Below are 9463 nucleotides of genomic sequence, written 5' to 3'. Positions count from 1 at the left end.
AATACTTATCAGATATAGATATTACAGAAGCTGATATTGTGCAGGCTATTAATGAAATTAAAAATGGATCAGCAGCAGGACCAGATGGAGTACCTGTCATATTGTTAAAGAAAGTGGTTCATTCAATTGCAAAGCAGCTAGCAATATTATTAAGACAAAGTATAGATACAGGCAAGATTTATGATGAGCATAAATTAGCATATATTACTCCTACTTTCAAAAGTGGTTCAAGACTAGAGGCAAGTAATTATAGGCCTGTGAGTCTGACATCTCATATTATGAAAGTATATGAAAGGGTAATAAAAAAATATAATGAAACATTTAATGAAAAATAGATTGTTCAATATAGGACAACATGGTTTTGTACCCAGAAAAAGTACACAAACCCAACTGTTAGTCCACCATGAAAGCATATATAAAAATATGATAAATGAAAAGATACAGATGTGGTTTACCTAGACTTTGCAAAAAGCTTTTGACAAGGTAGATCATAATATATTAGCGAAAAAATTAGAAAACATAACATTGTTGACAAAGTAGGAAGATGGATAAAAGAATTTTTGCAAAACAGAAAACAGATAGTGATTGCAAACGATGAGAAATCGGATGAAGCTACGGTAATATCCGGTGTACCACAGGGTACGGTGTTAGCTGCATTGCTGTTTGTGATTATGATTGCAGACATAGACAGTAATGTTAAGGACTCAGTAGTAAGAAGTTTCGCAGATGACACAAGAATAAGTAGAGAAATTGCTTGTGATGAAGATAGGAACTCGCTACAAAGAGACCTAAATAAAATATATAAATGGGCAGAGATAAATAGGATGGTATTTAACTCTGATAAATTTGAATCAATGAACTATGGTGATAAAGTAGGAATGCTATATGCATATAAAGGACCTAATAATGAGACAATCACAAACAAGGAAGCAGTTAAAGACCTTGGTGTGATGTTGAATAGAATATGTTATGCAATGATCAAATAGCAATTCTATTGGCAAAATGCAAAGCAAAAATGGGAATGTTGTTCCGGCACTTCAAAACAAGAAAAGCTGAACACATGATTATGCTTTATAAAACGTACGTACGTAGTCCACTTGAATATTGCAATATAATATGGTACCCACACTACCAAAAGGATATTGCACAAATAGAGAGTGTACAAAGGTCATTTACAGCTAGAATAGAAGAAGTTAAGGACCTTGACTACTGGGAAAGACTACAATTCTTAAATTTATATAGTCTTGAAAGGAGAAGAGAACGCTACATGGTAATTCAAGCATGGAAACAGATAGAAGGAATTACCGAAAATATCATGGAACTAAAATTATCAAAAAGAGCAAGCAGAGGTAGATTAATAGTGCCAAAAAATATACCAGGAAAATTAAGGAAAGCACACAGGACATTAATCCACCACGCACCAGCATCGACAATGCAGCGTCTATTCAATGCGCTACCAGCTCATCTGAGGAACATAACAGGAGTGAGCGTAGATGTGTTTAAGAATAAGCTCGACAAATATCTAAGATGCATCCCAGACCATCCAAGACTGGAAGATGCAAAATATACCGGAAGATGCGTTAGCAACTCTCTGGTAGACATCAAAGGCGCCTCACACTGAGGGACCTGGGGCAACCCGAACGAATTGTAAGGTCTGTAAGGTCTCCCTCTCTCTCTCTCTCTCTCTCTCAAGTCTTAGCAATACCCATCTCCGTACAGGTAAACTGAGACCTCTCTCTCTCTCTCTCTCTCTCTCTCTTGGCTCTTAGCAATACCCAGAAGACAAGCCAACGTTCTCTGTCGTCACTCTTTCTCTCAAGTCTTAGAAATACCCAACTCCGTACAACTCAAACGGTCTCATCCTCTCTCTCTCTCTCTCTCTCTCTCTCTCTCTCTGTGTGTGTGTGTGTGTGTGTGCAACTCCCGTCAGCGACCAAGCCCGCTTGGCCCTGTTTGCCCGTGTTTGTGTCGCGTCTCCCGACGGCCTCTTGTAGTATATAGTTTAATCAGGGTCCCCATAAATTATTCTCGTTACTTACTGTTCCGAAGGTGACGGTCGAGGGCGCCTTTGTTGACAGGATCCGAAGGCTGATTCATTTAGTGCCCCTTTTATCTCTCTAATAAATGCTGTGACAAGCTTTTTTTTCCCTTTCAGAGTATGCTTAAGGAAGTTTTTAATTGGTCATATACATTATGTCCTCTCTGTCTCTCTTCCTCTTCCCTCTGTTTGTATATACAATATATATATATATATATATATATATATATATATATATATATATATTATATATATGCATGCATATATATATATAATCATATATATATATATATATATATATATATAAATATATATATATGTGTATATATATGTGTGTGTGTGTTTGTATGTATGTATGAATATATATATATATGTGTGTGTATATATAGTGTGTATGTGTTCGGTTGTGTGTAATATTAAGTCCATGAGATTTTTATTACCATACACGTGAGGAAGAGTTTAATTACCCATATTCATTTCGTTTCTTCCTCCGCCCTCTCTCTCTCTCTCTCTCTCTCTCTCTCTCTCTCTCTCTCTCTTCTCTCTCTCTCTCTCTCTCTCTCAACGTCTCCTTAACAAAGGGGATTAGTTCGTTTACCTTGGCTCAGGGAGCCTATAGAGGTAGGAGGGCATTCTCCCCAAACAAACGGCCGAAAGAAAAAAAAAAGGAATGAGAGCGATAAAGAGCGTTATTCAAGAGGGCTAACAATATTTCAAGTAGTGTTATTTATAATGGGTAATTAGGCTCCATACGTGTTGTGCGCGTCGTTATTAGGCGATTTCGTTCTTAGAAGTCTCTGTGTGCGCGTTCTGTCAATGTTTTTATTTATTTTCTTCTGACGTCTTTTTTTAAGTCGTCTCGCGCAGCAGCTCTCAAGGAGAGGGAGTTAAAAAAAAACAAAGAAAGAAAGAAAGATCAGCCGAATCCCCCTCACCTCAAAATCCCTCCCCCTCACCCCATAACTCCCCACTCCATAAGTCCCCTTCCCTCTCGCCCACCCCATAACTCCCCCTCCCTTTCCCCCACCTCATAACTCCCCCTTTCACCCACCCCACCTCATAACTACCACCTCCCCTCTCCCCCCACCCCACCTCATAATTACCCCCCTCCCCTCTCCCCACCCCACCTCATAATTACCCCCTCCCCTCTCCCCCACCCCACCTCCTAACTACCCCTCCCCTCATTCCCACCCCCATCCCCTCCCTTCTCCCCCACCTCATAAATAACCCCTTCCCTCTCTCCCAGATAACTCCCCCTCTCCCCACCTCATAACTACCCTGACTTCCTCTCCTCCCCCCCTTTTGGTGCCCCACACGTATTTCAAGCCAGAGTTATGGAAGGTAGAGGATCGAAGCAGAACCTTGGCCGAAATATATTACCGCGACGGGACGAGAAACGATGACAGCGATGAAAAAGATGATAATGATAACGATAGTGGCGTTATCGATGTTTGATGATGATGATGTTGATGATGATGGTTTTGCTTCCACAAACGTTCCTCCCGTCCGGCTCCCTAGCCATATCATGGCTCCCTTTGATAATTCCTCTTATAATTCCTCTTTTGTTGTCGCTACAGAATTCATATAAAAGGCAAATACACACACACACACACACACACACACACACACACGGGCTAACACAAGGAAACTATTAGGGGAAGGGATGGGGAGGCGAAGAATCGGGGAGGGATGTGGCTACAGGAAGAGGAGTATAGGGAAGTTGCTTCTGCTGCTGCCCTGCCCCTCGACGACTCGTCCACATTGATGAAGGCGAGTTGTTGGCGCCTGATGGTGATTGGGCGAATGCGCGAATGACTTGCAGGGATTTTTCGGTTTAAGTGACTTTTTCCATGTTTTGGAAAATGAAGAGCAGACGTTAAAAAAGTACTTTGTGTGGATCTGTATATATATATATATGTGTGTGTGTTTATAATATATGTAAATTATATATATGTATATATATATTTATATATAAAATATAAATATGTATGTATATATGGATGTGTGTATGTATAGGCAGATAGATATATAGATAGAAAGACGTGTGGAAAATTGGAAGGAAAACGGTAAAATAATAGTTCGCTTAGTAGTGCAGTTCTGGCTTTCACCAAAAAAATTGATATCTCTCTTTTCGAAGTTTGAGATCTGGTAATTCTCACAGAAGAAACTATAAAAAGGAGAATACGGGATGCTTCCGGATTTTATAAATCGGAGGAGACAAGCGTTCAGAATGAATTACCCTCGAGTTCACGACTCGGCAGAACACCACCTGTAGCATGAAAATCCCAAGAGATAGTTTTTAGCCAAAGGTGTGGGGGAGCAGTGACTCACTCTTAAGGACCTCTCAAAAACTGTGATGGCAATACTGCGAAGAGTGACTGCGAGAGAGAGAATGTGAAAGAAAGAGAGAGAAAGAAAGAGAGAGAGAATAGGGGAGGGGGAGCGGAGAAGGAAGGACGAAAAGAGAAATTTGGACATAGACCAGACGTACGGAAATGGATGTTGATGGAGCGGAAAGTTGGGATGTAACTCATTCAACTACAACTGCTGGAGGAGGAGGAACTCGAGAGATTTTCGGCTATCAGTCCAAAGTAGGTCGAGGAAATCAACGCGCCCCCCCACCCCCCTCCCCTCTCTTTCCCGCTCCCACTCCCAAAATAAAAGATAGCAAATTTATTTTTTTAAATGTATAAAATGTTTACAGAAAAATTGTTATAATAGGAAAAAACAAAAAGGAAGGTGGTTTACACTCACATTCTCATGACAATGAATTGATTTAATGTTGAAATTTTTGTGTATAGGAATAAAACTGTATATTTTAATGATCACAAGAAACTTTCATTAGAGAGATGACGTGGAAATTTGCCAGAGGGATTCTTTTTGCAATGGAATGCATATTTAGTATGGCACTGAGAATTTGTCAAAGTATTCCTGGATTGAAGAGGACCACATCTGTCCAAATAACACTTACTGTTCTCATCATTATTTGTTGCTGCAAACATGTTTAAGCTAGAATAAGGACAAAGTCCATTATGGGATGATAGACTTCAAAGAGGATTTGTACTGAGTACAGTATAATTGTAAGTAATTGTAATAACAGTATGTATGAATAAATTCCAGAGAAAAACATAATCTACTTTATGACAGTTACGAAGAGAAAAACAGTTTTATACTTAATGATATTGGTATTACCTTATGGAAAAAGAGAGGAGGAAAAATAGAGAATAAATAAAAATTTATCCCGTACAAGGAAGTCCATACTCTTTCCCCATACTAAGTCAACTATTATATTTCAGTTTACACTGATAAGGATTGTCATCATGCAGACATTTTTTTTCTTTGACCCTGAGCTATACTGAAGGCTTATTTTTCTTTCACTGGAAAAAGTTCCAGCGATTAAAAAGATCACATTAAAATATTTCGCCCACTCCCAACAATAAGCATCGACCCCAACATTCAAGAAGGAGGAAGAGTGACATCCTGAGAGACTGACATCCTGAGAGGAAGTCCCTCATTTCCCCGGAAGGATGCGTCGAAGAAATACATGAAATTGGTGTTACAAAGGAGCCAGAGAAAACTGTAGGAATTATGTGAAGTCGCCGGGAATTGTACTTGTTTTGTTTTGGCTCTGTTTTGCCCTCTTGATTTTTTTTTTTTTTTTTTTTTTTTTACATATGTGCATTCAGATCTCTGGAAGTTTGCTCAGCAAGTTCATGTTATAATACTGTTGGTAAACAGTCGAGACATACACACAACATTATATTATATATATATATTATATATGATTTATATATATATATATTTTTATGTGTGTGTGAAGTGAGTATATATATATATATATATATATATTATACACATATATGTATATATATATATATTTAAATATGAATACATATACATATATATATGTATGTATGTGTTTGTGGGTGTGTGTATGCATACATATATATGTTAGCAGAATGTCAGATCATTGCCTAAGCTGGAAATTAGCTATAAATGGGCCTGCATTGATCCTAATAAAGCACCATGGGATTATTTCCACTTAAGAAATTAGATGGGTGTCCACTACGTTTACTATTGTCGAACGTCTAATGTACTTAGGTACACAGACGTCCTCCTTATGAATATGTTTTAAAGTGTGATTGTGTCATTGATTGAACGTGCTTCACTTAGCCTTCAGTAACTAATTTATGATAAAGATACTTACACGTTCCTTTTTCCACCCAGGCTGTGACCCACCACACCCGATTTACACCTATGTACATAATTCATCGCTTTACACAATAAAGGCACCATGGGGATTTAACGGAACTTTCCTTAATCTCTGTGCCTCTCATTTGAGATACGAGTATCATTAACACTAGACCACAAGCTTCACGCAGACGCGCGCGCGCACACACACACGCACACTACACACACACATATATATATATACACACACTGCATATATATAGATATGTATGTATGTTTGTTAGTATTATACAAATATCTATTTATATATATACATGTATTAACTTTAAAGATAATTAACATTTTAGGCTTTAAAAAGTATGAAATTTTTCCTCAAAGATTGACGCATGTGCATAGGAAAGAAGCCCATACATATTAACATATAGAAACAATATTCCCAAGGAGTATATTCTTAACATAGTAACAGGGTATGATAGATCTAAAAAAAAAAAAAAAAAAAAAAAATCCTCGTCATAGGGCCAAAAACAAGTAAGCTATATGGAAGATCCCAAAACTCATGAATTCGCAAGTGAGCTCAGCATAGGCAATATAGAATTCGAAGTCTTCGGGTTTACATAAGCATTTTCTTCTCTGCCTCAGCTGGCTGCAACAATAGATTCAGAATAACATCGAATAGATGTAACTATAAAGCAAATAAATGTACTTGGTTTCACTTTTTATATGCGAGTTACGGTGATGGACTTAGCTTCAGTGGTTAGAAGAGTTTTGTTAAAGTTGGGAGACTGTTGGAATACTGTTTCTCCAAAATTGTGATATTCTCTTTTTATGAGTTCCGTAATAAATTTCTGTAGCAACCTACTCTCTCTCTCTCTCTCTCTCTCTCTCTCTCTCTCTCTCTCTCTCTCTCTCTCTCTCTGGAAATACTGTATATTTTTCACAGATATTACTCTCAAAATGTTTTAGGAATTTCCCCTTTGCAAAGATAGGGCACCATAAATAACGGGTAATTTTCATTTTATGATTTGAATCACGGGAACCGTTTTGAGTTTACTTGGGCATGTCACGGCAAATGGCGTCCTCTTCACGAAAATACCAAGAGACAAGAATAAATCTTTCATAGAGTTTTTTTTCATAAGGGTTGGGGAAGTATATATTTTTGTTTTCATTTGAATTTGCAATAGGATCGCGTGTAAGTTACTTATACAGAATTCCCGTTGTTACAGATATAGTGGACAATAGCAAAGACAAGTAGCTTTCATTTAAATGTGAAATAAAACAAAGACCAGATACTGAAGAGTCATTTATAGACAAGATCGAAGTTTCAGAACAGTGTCACATTCTCAGAACAAATGCTCAGATTGTGTCATTTTCAGACCGAATTCTCAGAATAACGTCACATTTTCAGAACGAAATTTCAAAATGTCACATTTTCAGACCGAAGTTTCAGACAGACTTGTCAGGGTAGCGTCACATTGTCAGAACGAAATATCAGAGTAGTGATACATTTTCAGAACGATATAATATACCAGTAATATTTTTTGAACGTCGTGTCAGAGTTGCATCACATTTACAAAAAAAATGCTGAGTAGTCCACATTTTCAGAAGGAAATGTCATAGTGGTATCACATTTTACAGAACAAAGTATCAGGTGAGTGTTATATTTGCAGAAAAGAAATCATCAGAGTAAAGTCACATTTCAGAAAAAAAAAAATCAGAGTAGTTCCATATTTTCAGAGAAGAAATTTCAGAGCAGAATTACATTTTCAGAACTAAGTATCAGAGTATCGAATTCAGATACTCGAGAGTATTACCGAATACAATGTAGTGATGGGAAACAATAGATACAGTCATAATTAAAGAAAATTTGATCTGTGCTAAAATCAGTAATCAGCAGTTAAGACCACCCTTCAGGTAGATTTGAAAGTTTGCCAAATGAATCGTTATTTTATAGAACTACAAAACATAATAGCAAAGACTAGAATTGTTGATGAATGGGGATTGGTACATTATACTCAGAAAACTATATTATCGATATTGTCTCAGTAGAATATTGATTATTATAAACGTTATTATCAAGTTGTCGAGATGGAAAATGGATTTTCAAACGAAAGTGCATCTGCTCAGCAGAATTTCAGTCATCAAACGATCACAGCGTTTTCAAGTTATATCCCCTTTTTCCCAAGCCTATCTATTTTCACTGAACTTTTTCATAACTATATAAAGTCCTTCTTCGCAATCATATCTTTCGTAGTGTTTCCCAAAGCCATTTCGTAAAACTTTTCGTAAATCGTGAAATCGACTGAAATCTTCCCAAGGAGTTGGGGAAAGACTCGCCATTTTCCTACGACTGTTCATCTTCTAAAATCCCTAAATATTGGTTTATTACTAAAGCATTCATTATAATCACAATGGGAAAAAGAACCATCGTTCAATGAACAAGCCACACATTAAAGATAAAAGATGGCTCACTCCTGCAAGCCACACATTAAAGATATAAGATTCCCTAAAATTCAATTACCGTCGAGACTTGAGAGCAAATATAAGACAAAATCGACAGTTCAAACAGAAGAGGCTAGTCGAGAATTCGGCATTAGTCGATGCCACTCAGCCCTAAAGTGCTTCATGCCGCCGCGTGTGGCGGAGCTACCTTTGACCGAGATCCTGGGTAATACTTGTGTCAAGGAACGCCGCCATTTCCAGTCCTCGAGACGTCTCGGTGAAGACCTCGTCACAATTCGAGGCTGGATGATGTCTGGCATATTCAGAGCCCGATGCGCCACCTTCAGTTGCTTGACAGACTTAATAATTACGTTTCAGCTACTTTACGTTTTTGGAGAATATGTATATGATATTCTATTTATGCCTTATGACTGAATATATATATATATATATATTATATCCATTATCAATATTTTAGGAAATTGTAGTTGTGCGTAGTGTATGTATATAAATGTTTATGTACACACACATGTACATATATATATATATATATATATATATATATATATATATATATATATATATATATATATATGTATACATAAACGTTACATATATATATAAGGCATACATAGATATACAGATACATAAACACACACACACATATATATTTAAATATATACCTATACATATACCTATGTTGTGGTGTAGAATAGATAGGGAAATTAAATAGAAAAGAGAGAGAGAGAGATAGAAAGAGAAAAAGTTAAGAGAGAGAAGGAGAGAGAAATAAGA

At 37.0% G+C, this 9463-nt stretch overlaps 2 protein-coding genes across 6 annotated transcripts in view; one reads left to right on the top strand and one right to left on the bottom strand.

Moving 5' to 3' along the window:
• Window positions 1-9463, top strand: part of LOC136847102 (AH receptor-interacting protein-like) — a 756409-nt gene that overhangs the window by 472999 nt on the left and 273947 nt on the right. The window lies entirely within an intron of this gene.
• The window catches only part of Shal (Potassium voltage-gated channel protein Shal), a 387602-nt gene that overhangs the window by 344844 nt on the left and 33295 nt on the right, over window positions 1-9463 (bottom strand). The window lies entirely within an intron of this gene.

Source organism: Macrobrachium rosenbergii, chromosome 16 (assembly GCF_040412425.1).
Source record: "Macrobrachium rosenbergii isolate ZJJX-2024 chromosome 16, ASM4041242v1, whole genome shotgun sequence".
Lineage (NCBI taxonomy): Eukaryota > Metazoa > Arthropoda > Malacostraca > Decapoda > Palaemonidae > Macrobrachium > Macrobrachium rosenbergii.
Note: the sequence above shows the minus strand (reverse complement) of the source record. Positions and strands in the feature narration are given on the sequence as shown.